Source organism: Opisthocomus hoazin, chromosome 16 (genome assembly GCF_030867145.1).
Source record: "Opisthocomus hoazin isolate bOpiHoa1 chromosome 16, bOpiHoa1.hap1, whole genome shotgun sequence".
Lineage (NCBI taxonomy): Eukaryota > Metazoa > Chordata > Aves > Opisthocomiformes > Opisthocomidae > Opisthocomus > Opisthocomus hoazin.
The window spans coordinates 20,015,855-20,028,274 of NC_134429.1; positions in this window are offsets into that span (position 1 = coordinate 20,015,855).

The window sequence follows — 12,420 nt, forward strand, 5'->3', positions numbered from 1 at the left end:
ATACAAAAAGCAGAAGATGGAAACACATGTTAAAGTAATTCTCTCATGGTTTTCTGAGAAATGGCTGCAGAATTTCCACAGCTCTGGTACATTTCTTAACATGCCCTTGTAAAACAGTGGAAAAGCCAGAGAATGATCGAACAGCTTAAAACAAAAAAATCTCTCCTTCGCACTTGTGACTCATTGCAGCCCTGCTTTCTAAGGGTTGGTTTATTTCCTGTTCCTGCCACCTGGATCGCAGCAGCGGGCAAACCCCGGCTGAGCTGCTGCCTCTCGAGGCGACCGTCACTACCCGTTCCTGGCCGGTCACGCTGACACAAAGCTCTCGCCGTATTCCTCCACCACCCCCAGAACATCGCCTGTCTATGGGCTTTTTCTTCTCCCCACTCCCAGGTCAGAAAATGAGCACAGACACAAAAAGCTGTCAGCTGTTTTTCATCAGCAGTGGAGGCTCAAGAGCAATCCAACCATTCCTGCTGCGCAAGCAAAACATGGAGCTTTGCTCACAAACAGTGCCGGAACCATAGGTGTGAAGCCTGACGCCTTCTGTGTAACGACGAGGCCTTGGCTCAACACCAGCACGCGCTGCCGTCCCCGTGGGGACGCCCCTCTTGCTCCGGGTGCTGCCTGCGAGGGCGTTCAGTCACCGCACGCGATGAACGCGTTCTCTTCAAGGCGGACACGCCGCAGCAAAGCGCCCAGCTGCAGCCACCCCTGGCCCCGCACCACGATTCAGCCTAAATTCCAAACGCTGCCCAGAGAAAAGTCAGACCCTCGCTCCTTTCTCTCTTCAGCTGTTGTATTACAGCCCTGCAGCCCAGCCCAGCACTGCTGGCACGGCCAGGCTTTGCTCCCGTCCTCGCTGCTGCAGGCCGCCTGCTCCTACGCTGAAGAGTCTCTTCTGCTGAAATCTCACTTCGTAGCCGAGCTGCAGCCCCTGAGGTTCCGGTACCCGTACTGCTTTCTCCAGTGCTCCAATTCCTTCTGCCTCGCGTACAACTGCCCGGGAAGGCAGAGTTTGTTACCAAAAACGCGTCCTACCTGCCTGTGACTCCAGCGGACACTGCAGAGCGTTGGGGATCAAAGGAATCATTTCATTCTCCTGCTCCCAACAGGGAGAAAAACTGAAGAAAAAAAAAAAAAAAAATTAGAACTGGTGCATTTGCTGGAAATGAAGAGACGTGTGCAAGCCACCACAGCCCAGGAAGTAGTGTGGGGACTGATTTGGTTTTGGAACAAAGGGTTGCTATAACAGCTTGGTGACAAAATCTTACCTTGGAGAAAGTTGAAGACAGCAGTAAGATACCGACAGAGCGTTACGAGAGAATTCATACCCACTGTACACAATGTCTTCTGACACAATTAACTTGAGTGCATACGAACAACTCGGGAGGAGCGCGGGCGCACCGACCCATTGACATTTCCGAAAATCCAGACCCAGCGCAGATCAGCTCCTGGGGGTCACCAGGGAACAGAGATTCAGGCCGGAATCTGCAAACACAAACCAGTCTACCCCAGTGAGTGCACAGAAGCTGCCCAGCTTTTTCAGCTTACGCTTGTGTGTTTGGCGTGTCTAAAGCCTCAAAGAATGGGATGCCACTGCGTGAGTAACGCCTGCTCCCAGATGACTAGCAGCAAAATGGTGTTTTCACCCATTTTTGGTACCAAGTGGAATCCGTAAGGTTTTAAGTCTAAATGCAGGCCCATATCCTCCACTTCTAAAAACACCTTGCGCCCCCTATACAATTCATATGCACGTCCTTTACTTGTACATCTGTTATCATGATTCTGATTTCTAAAATTAAAAACTAAAGTTCAAATAACTTTCCTCTATTGACAATTATCTTCTGTAGTTAAAGTGTACAGCTGACAAATCTTTTAAGTTTTCTGCTATACTTCAGCGATGCATTTCAAGTAACTTTGTTCCACAGATTCTGTACACAAAAAGTAGGTCTGAAGAGAGCAGATTGCCAGTTGCTTTCGGGAAGACCAGCTGTGTTTCTGCCAGCACATCACACTGACGTTTTCTCTGAAATTTTTAGTGTCTTTGGAAATACCCCATATTGGAGCAAAATGGCTTTACAGCAAGGAAGATGTTCTCCTATCACAAGGGGCAGGAGTCACACTCTGAGCTCTTTGAAGAATTCACCAGCTCACATTCTTAACTTCAAATAGAATTCCTTCAATTAGGAACATGGGGAAAAACTTCATTTACCATTCTACTGCAAATCAGTAAATAACTCAAATTCACATAGATACAGATCCTACTACCCCTACACTGATAAAAGTACACTTCAGAATCATTATGCAAGAAGGCAAAGGCAAGATACAAATTTTTCCAGACCACGAAAACGGCTTCAAGCTCGCTCGATGCCCAGTACTAAACCAGTACTGCTGCTGGCCAGCGTTCTGTAGAGAAGCAGCCCCTCCGGGAAGGGGGATGATGAGCCCCCTGAGAACGGGCTGTATTTTTGCCATTACAGACGAGTCTGCATCGCTGTCAGCTCTGGGTTAGCGCCAGCTGCCAACGCAGGTGAAGACACAGCACTTTACCATTTTCAGAAGAATTCAGGAGTAAGCCTTGTTTGGTTTAGTTTCTCTCCAAAGCTAGCTGAGGCTAACTTGGAAATAAGGCTTGGCCTCACACATGGAAATCTCTGGTGCTGGAATCCAGCTACCCAGTCCTGCTGGACACCTTCCTTATTCTTGGACTATGCCTTCTCAGCAATCCCAAATTTATCTGGCTACTCTGGATTCTAGGAGCTTTCGTTTAACTGACCTAGATTACAAGCACAAACACACAAAGCAAAAACCCTCTGTGTTTCATTTGCCTCCTCCACCGCCCTGAACTCCAGTCTTTCCGATGGGAGAGGGACACTCGAGAGGACTGTCACAGAGCCCCACGGAGCTATGGGTAATCTTGGCAAAACTTGAAAAGACTCACAAAATTACTATCAATTTTTTTTTTTTGCTAACTGGCTTATACACAAAACCAAAAATCACACAAAACCCCCCAGACTTTCTAATTTGCCAGCTACCGCTGTGTATCAAGGACACCAGTTTAGTTCGACATTGTAAATTAGGTGTTCAGAAGTGGTTTGTGACTCTGAACAGACAGCTGGGGACACACTGAGAAGAGCCGTATTTTCCAAGGCACTAAGTCAGGTGCTTGTCAGAGTTTCTTACTGGGCAGCGAGGAATTGAGATGTCCAACACTGAGTACCTCCAAACCCAAAAGTGCATTCACCTTGTCACTGCACTGATTCACTGAACACAGTGTTTTCTCTTTCTGCACTCTCAGTGTAAGCTATGTGAAGGCAACAGCACTGGAGGAAATGTTTTTGCATATGCTGGCTGCCAAGTTGCTGGTATAATTAAAATACATTTTCTACGTTGCAGGAGGTCCTACAGGTATGTACGCTACTGGTCAAGCGATTGGTTGTGGCCCATTCTCACAGCCCAGCCCACATGGAAGTGAGAGCTCGCTACGCTTGCTTGCGGGTTCCTGCAGAACTCTGGGCATTCTCAAGCGAAGCTCCGAGTGTGCTCGAGCACCTCGGGCAAGCTCCTGCAGGGAATCTGAACGGCTGAAGAATCAGCACGGCTCAGTTATCTGCAGCCCAGTCTACAACCAAAAACCCAGGGATCCGTTCTTCCCGAGCACAATAAAAATACTTTGAGATCAGCTGGTGCTGCGAGTTCAGCTCAAGCTGGCGATGTACACAGAAACCTCACTCACAGAGCTCGGGATGCTTAAGTACCCCTTGAGTGCAAATTCACTTCACAAAACAGAAATACGTAAAAAGTCTAACAGAGGCCCCAGCCCCCTTTGTGCTCCGTTCTCTACAAATGCTGAGTGAGCTGCAGTCCCTACCCCAAAGAGCTTTCATTCAAACAGGAACAACAAAGAATGGGGGGAAAAAGGCAAAGTGAAATGAACTGACCCAAGCTCAAACTAGCTGCTGGAGATCAGAAATAAAAACCAAATTTCCTAAGGCCTGAAGTCTTAGCCAATACCTTACATTATTCAGCCACCAGGACAAAAAACAAACCACCAAAACCCCAAAAACAAAACCAAACCCCACACGCTTAGAGCTGCTCATTCTGAATGCGGTATGTACATAGTCAATTAAAACCCTGGTGTGGAGCACGCCTCAAAGAAATGGCTACAAAATACCAAAACCAGGATTAATCACCAGCTGAGCACGGCACCTCAGTCCCTGCCATTTCACTGGGAGCAGCACCCCTCATTTGTACCGCGCCGATGGAGCCAAGGGAAAACTTCGCACCCACCCAGCAGAGCAGAGGTTGGATAGGGATTTCTGGTAGAAATGATGAGAGCCCTTGTTACTGCCCACGGTATCCAAACCATCCCTTTTACATGCTCCTACGTTCATTTGCTGAAAAGACATTAAAGAAATACATCTTGGCACATCTGCAAGGGAGGGATAAAACTTGCAGAAGATGATAGGAACCAGGGAAGCAGTAAAAACCCAGGAGTGTCAGAGTTAATGATGATATGTGAGTAATCCAGTTATAAAGGCGCTGTCAGTAGGAAGAGAGCACAAATAAAACACAGCTGTATGACGTACACTCCAGTGGAATTTTTATTAGATGGCTTATGTGCACTTTAAGTATACCTGACTGCAATGCAAATTCCCACACACTTTTATTTGGGAGGGAAAAAAGTTTCCACAGATCTCTGCACTGAACTGATTTAGTTGAATTGTTCTGTACAGCATCCGTGGGTTTTCTGGCTCGTCTTTTTGGATTTATTTTCGTATTCGTTTTCTGCTGAGTCAGCTCCTTAATCTGGAACCCCGAGAATTTCATGCTTTTAAGTACTTCCCCAGAGCATGTTCTAGCCCAGCTATCCCAGTCCTCTGGCCCTTCTGCCACTTACCCCAAATGACTACTCTTGTATCTCCCATATGTGTGAACATAAGAGAAAAACCCTGCAGGACAAAGGAAACCTACATGGGTCAAAGAAAAATGAGATTGTACGGCTTCAAAGGAGGTCAGATTTGTTCCAAAGTCTGCTTATTTCTGTAAGCACCATAAAGACTATGAGCTTGAGTAATCATCGTTATCTTGGGAAGAAAGCTTACAAACAGAAATACATAAACCCAGTTTACCTACACGATGTTCTGAGTTCATGAAACGAGTGGCTAGATGTGGTGTCAGCAGGGCTCAGTTCCAAGACCTGTAACACTAGATGCTCTTGAGCTGCAGGAACTCCTTTATGGCCAGCACTCAAAAACCGTCATTAAACCCCTACCTTTATGTGGGCAAGGTATAAAAACAGGTACTACACACTGCATCAACAAAGCTGTTGGCCATGCAGCCCACAGATGAATGATTCAATCAGTACAAATGGACTCCTTTTTGCAGTATCCCAAGTGACAACCTCCCTGCTGTTATCTATATGGATCTACACTCTTCTGTGTTCACATATCAAGTAGGAAGCACCTACCAAACGCCTCCACAGATGTACTGGCGGCCTGTGCAACGCCGAGTGCAGGCTCAGTAGGGAAAAGTGTCATTATACAGATATTAATACTGTTAAGCGCTCCTAAATCTAGCTCCTGGATTTCAACATTGCTTTGCAAAATAAGTAACCAGTTAGACAGATCAGAGTCAAATTTACTTTACTTGCCTTTCCGACCCGTAAGGTAAGTGCAGTAAGAAGCAGATATGCTAATGAAAGCAAGCACCAAAACCCACAACAACATGCTACGTTTCCTCTCAGATTAAAAAACCCCACCTGCCCCTGAACTCATGACCCATCGATTTTCAGTAGATCTCAGTACCAGATTACATTCCATGCAGCAAGACTGCATTGCCAAAAGATTCAACACATGCATCGTTTTTAAGCAATAGTTTTACTAGTACTGCCTCTGAAGCACACAATTATTGTATCTTTGCTTATGTCATCATAGTTCCTTAGCTGCTTTCTCTACAACCCTTTGCATGTAAGAATCGGGATGCAGCGAGCAACGAGACACTTCCAGCTACACCAAGAAAACAAAAAGAACATGGAACCATACAGTAAGACAGCAAGCAGGCACACGGTTCACAACCTGAACTAGTGCTACTAGGTTAAAGGTTCTGCATGTTCTGAAGGTCTGAACTCCTTTCGCAAACACAAGTCCCAGTGACGTTAGTGGAAGCCTAAGAAATTGCAAGCAAGCAGTAGTAAGGCGTAGCTCCCCCACCTGCCTTGCCCATGAACAGAGCTTCCTATAAACAGATTCTTTAAGCCCTGACTCTCACAGTGTGTAAAGCAGGGATCCCATGCTGCTTAATTCAATTTGGCAGATAACATTGGTGAAAGGCATTGATTTCCTCCCTCACTCCCCCTTTCTCTTCCATCAATTTTCCCAGATAAGAAGCCTGTGGCTCAGACCCTGCTGGTGACGGATGCCTTGTAATTGCTTTGAATGGATTATCACCAGACATCTAGCAGGCATTTACAGTGCTACAGCTGTAATCAGAAACAGCCTCACCCAGCAGAAGGGCTCTGAGGAAGACACAGCTGTTTCTGTTGCCTCTGCCTTGTCTCTCTGTTCTTATATTAAGCCTAACTTTATTTATATTTTTATTACAGTAATATCTAGGACATCCAACTGAAACCAGGGTCCAGAAGGGCTAAGTGCCATTCAAACCCTAAGAGCCTATCCCCGCTTCTGCCAATGCACAACTCAGGCTACAAGACGACTGCCCTTCCATACTCTGAAACCTTGCATTTGGCTAAATAAGTATCCATCCATTTCAATGGGTAACATTAGCAAATAATTGGGAAATCAAAAAATACTTATTCTCTTCTGGCAATTGTTGGGTAAAAGAGACTGGATAAGACACTTCTTGCCTCAGCTTACTGCTGCTTTTCTCACTCTGCCTAGACTAAATTGTCAGTAGTTTGTAAACAAAGATCATAGTGACTTTCTAATTTGATATCCAGAATTCGATTTATATGTTTGGGGGGGTAACAAAACATCAATAAATAAGTGTGAGAGAGACTGTTACATAGGAACAAAATTATGCAATTTGATTTACTGTATTTTATATTACTTTTGTACAATTATATGTAGCTGCCCAATACCAAGAGGCAGTAGATCCATGTCCATGATACTTAAACTGGAAATTTTGTTGATCAACAGCAACAAAGTTTTTTGCCCTGCAAAGTTTCACCAGGCATAACATAAGGAATAAGCCTCAAAGTGCATATCTGATTGTTCAAAAATTAAACATTCACAGTACCGGCCTACGATCATAAACACATCCATCCTGCACCGCAAACATGCCATTAAAACTTGGCATAAAGATACTTGCCCTTGGCCCTCTTTCCAGGACTTTCTTCAGAGGTGAATGTCACAAGGAAGTGCCAAACGCCTCTCCCTGCCAGCACCTCCCTTTCCTTCAGCAGACCTTCTCCCCTGAGCATAGAAACACCCTGACAGAACTCAACAAGGCAAAACCGATCCCCTTCTACCTTTTCTGTCTCTGTTTGGAAGGTCTCATTTACTAGAGCTTTCTTCCTCCAACACAAGTTTTACATTAGGATTCCTATGCTATACAACAGAAACCATGCATTCTCCTCCTCAGAGAAATGGGGCTCACGACAGTTTAATCCCCTTCGTTTTCTTGATGTGTAATTTTTTAGTGCTTGTGCCACACTGTCAGCCCTGGTTTTAATTCAGTCACTCATGCAGCAGCATCATAGTTTGGTCAGTCTCGATAGGACACTTACATGGGCAATAGTACCCCCAGAGGAAAGGCTTTCATGTTTAGTACAAACAGTACAAGCTTCATGCTTCCGATCTTTAATTCTAACCAAAAATCAATTCTACTTTGAAACAAGTTTCATCTAACACTACGTTCCAGCCCAAAGCTCCCTCTGCTTCTTTGAAAACAACATGAAATCTTTCCTGGAGCAAATGAAGAGTTGCTGTCAGTTTGGTGGTCAGTTTGGATCATCAGTGAGAATCCTTCCCTGCATGCTCCATACCTACTTGTCTAACAAAACACTGAAGGGCCTCATTTTAAGTGATACCCATTTCCCAGAACTCCAGTGAATGATAACTTGGAATGTTTCACACTGGCTTATTAGATATACAGAAGTCGACTGATACATAAAGGGAGCTTTTTAAAAAATCATATGACACAACAAGTAATATGAAAATCCTTTACAATTTTTGCACCTTGAAAAGCAAAATGAAGGCGGCGAAGAGGGGACAGTGGATTTGCTACTACGCGTGTACAAACTGATTCTGCAGGGCTTGTGCAGCCTGGAGATAATGTGCTTTGCAGGTCATTGGCTCTTAAGCACTGTGTTATCTCTCTGTAACATACACCTTGTTGTGTCTTACTGCTTAATTACAGCTGATATGCAAGCCATAATATTGCTTATCATTAGCCAGAGGATGACAATTACAATTTAAGATTAAACTGTTTTCTTTTTTTCTTCAGCTAAGTCTCTGTATGACACTTCCTCAGCCCAAGAAAAGATTTGCACATGCAGAACAAATCCATATACTAATTGGTTATGTGCCCCTCATAATGATGTATAATTTAGGAAGCGTGCATTGCATGATGACATCATGAACAGTACTCAGTATCGCATAGAGCCTGTATCTGAACTTGGAGGGTCAGGGACACATGCCTGAAAAATCTCAAGACAGCAACAAAGACAATGAAATACTGTGATCTTCTACAGGGGACAGGTTCCAGCCTGGTGACTGTCAAGAGAGCAGTGCCTCAACTTGCAGTAAGCTCAGTCCTTCCCTTCAGCCACCACTTTTCAACTCACCTTCCGCTCCATCAGCTTCACCCTGTCTTCTTCATTCCTCTCCTCCCTGTTTTCTAAAAAGGCTTGATAGTGCTTTAGATGACATCTGTCACACAAGCAGAGGAGCAGTCGCATGCATCCATCCTCCCTCTATTATTCTCTTGCATTCTGATGCACTGCAGAAATTTCGGGCTTAGTTCAGCACAACGTTGATGTATACACTTAATTTGAAAACAGTGTTTCATACTTTCCAAAGTCTTTTTGCTTTATCTGTGCTTTTGTTTCAGAAATGGACACAGTTAACAGAGATCCTAGAGCTGGGAAGTAGTTTGAAAGACTGGACTACTAAAGGATCAGCAAAAAACGGTAAGTCTGCTCAAGCTGAACTGTCACTAAGTAGCTACGCTCTTTTCAAGAAACAGAGATGTGCTATTCTGCACAAACAACCTCAAGACGTCAAGATTGCTTACAAATATTCTGCCCTAAAATCCACAATGGCCTGAGAGGAGACATAACTACTGATCACGAGACGTAACTACTGATCACCAACAATAAAGCTTAAAGACAGAATAAGAACTGTGTTTCTGTACCTCTGCTAAGCGTTTATGAGATTCCCTCAGAGCAAAGCCTTTAAGTCCTGAACATAAATGTGATAACATACAATTGTGATGATTCCTAATGTCAGAGGTCAATGGTTTAAATCTAGTGTCCTGTAGTTTGTCAACTCCCATTTATCCTATCCAGCACAGCACAAGGGTACAACACATAAATCTTCAAAAAATGTGTTCTGATCTTTCACCTACAGTAGATTAAAAATAGCCCAGAGCAAGAGCTTTTAGCATTTTGTCATAGCAATTTCTCCGTCAAATATGATAGATAGCCAGCTATATGGAAAAAGAATGAACCAACCCAGAGATCAGATAATGAAAAAGTCTGAATTACACCTCCAAGAAGCAGGAGTTTTACTCATGGTGGAAATCCCCACGTAGCTCACCCTGCTGAGTCCATGTGTTGCAGCACGGAACATGTCAGAAGACTCATCCATAAGGCATTTCTTTCCTCCCTGCATGTTTTTCATTTAAACCTCGTAACAGTTTTGGGAGCTCAAGCAAGAGTCTTGAGTTCCATTTTGGATTTTCAATCTTCTAGCGTGATTTTGGGCAGAATATCCATTTCAAGTTTTATAAAAAAAAAAATTATTTAAAGACAGGTGCTAATTTTGGCTATGCAACATCATTATAAGAGCTTCAGCCACTCAGATTTTCTGAAAACCAGCTGCCTAAAGCATCTCAGGTTAAAAGACAGAAAGCAAATATCCTAAACAAAACATCTTCCACTAATAAACATGCTGAATTACTCTGTTGTTAAGCCTTGTAACTCTTACTTCTAGGCATCTTCTGATGATCTTGCAGTAGAGATGTGTATCACCATTATTAAAGCATGTAACACCTCTTCACTACCAGTAAAGAGAGAGTCTTGACAGCAAACTATCCTCATCTGTTACTGCTAGGTACTAATGGTTTCCTTCCAAAAAGAAAAATCAGATTGAGAGTTATACACACTCGTTTTCACTAACCTGATTTCAGACAGTTTTGACAATGTGTTAAATACTGATTTTACTGTAAATTTCTGGATTTTGTATCATCAACAGTTTTATGAAATCCTCTCAAGAAGAATTCTACCCTCGTTTATCATAATGGTTTTTAAAGGAGCTAAACTAGTAAGAGAATGCCACAGAACTGTCAGAAGCCTACAGCAGAGAAGATTCCCTCTGCATTGTGTACATTCATTAGCTAGGTGCAGTAGTTGAAGAAGTCTTAATAAATCCAAAAGATGTCTTAACTGCCTGCAAGTGCAGATAACGTTAAATTTTCTAACGTTATCAGTTGGTTTAATAAAATCTATTGTCTATTACTGTAAACTATGCTTTAATTGTATCTTTATATCACCACAGCCACAACTGCCAAAGTGGAATAGATGTCCGAAGTATTTATTCAGGAAACTAAAGCTTCCAAAGCTGCAGCTGCTTCCATATTTATTCAGAATGATACACACTTTCCCAGCAGCTTATAAAGACTGGAACATCTGTTTACCAGACACCTTTATGACATTCTACCTCTCCGAGTAGTGTGCTAAGATTTAAAGAGTTATCATGTTAAATCTTGCAGAGGTGCTAAATAAACTACACCCAAAAAAAAGCGCACAGAATTGCTCATAACCCTTCGCTCCTTCCTTCTCTCCATTCTCCAAAGACTCGGCAGCACAACAATCCAGGTATTTAGCAGACGTAAACCAACCAGTAAAAACAGCTATTAAATCACTTTGGCATCTCTGCTTCTCATAGATTCTACTGTGCCTATAACGCAGCACACCACATCCACGTGAGCTCCCAGAAGTTACTCTGACTGAAAGACAGAGAAGGTGGCCTGCAGGGGCACAACACACAGAACACCACCCAGAGTAACCCCACAACGCTTCGTCCCTAAGAACTCTGGAAATACTTGAAAAGCTAAGGATTTGTACACTCTCTCCAACAATTCAGGTCCCAACTTTCAAGTTTTCAGGAGATGTTGCTCTCTTACTTCAAACTGAACTCAGATCCCATTTTGTTAGAACATAATATACATAATGCAGAATATTGTGTATACTTAACAGAAGAACAGAAAACCAATTTGGAAAGCCCTCAGAACAGCATCTGTAACATACAGATATGTAGCATAGGTCTTACTCATACAAGTTACCAATTGGACTAGATGACCCACAGAGGTCCCTTCCAACCCCTACTATTCTGTGATTCTGTGATTCTGTGATTAAACGTAAAACTGGAGTTTCATCTATGAATCAGAACTGACTAAAGACCGCAGAATTTTACCCATTGCTTTAAATTGGTTTCACTTTTTTCAAAACACGTTATCATTTTGATCAGACTTTACCTTGGGACCTGGAAGCTCGAGTCTGTCTGCTTTCTCTACTACCATCACAGTTGTAACAACCTGTGACCTCAGAGATTTCCACACTTCTCTAACTTGATGTTCATCAAAAAAAGAGACTTCTCCTTGCTCTCTCCTAAATCCACATGCTGGCTCTTGGATTAGAGCAGAAAACACGAGGAAAAATGTACTTAGCATTTGGACTAGCTGATCTTCAAAGGTCCCTTCCAACCCAAACTGTTCTATGATTCTATGATAAATCCTTGTATTTGTGTTTATGTTTTTCCATAGGCTTTTTCATTTGCAGGGCCAAACCAATGTGGTCCTCAGATGATCGTGTAACATGTTAACTTCATTTTTAAAGCTTGGATCAAGAGAAGAGATCCTATGTTGTTTTTATGCCTCTATTTATGTATTTTAGCCCCATGAATGGGCCTGTGGAAAAAAAAGAGCCCAGGAAAAACACACACAAATACAATTATGCTTGAGTTAATTCAGATTTAATGGAACCCTACGTTATCATCAGAGCTCCCTCAGAGCTTTGGGGTTTGGAGGAGTGGGGCAGGGGATGACACAGGCTCTTCTAGTCCCAGACAATAACAGCACAGATTTCTGTCTATTTGATATTGCAGTGTTTTCTAGCTAATGTAGTCACCTAAGAAACTGTCATACAGAAAGCTGCAATTTCACATACTGCAGCAG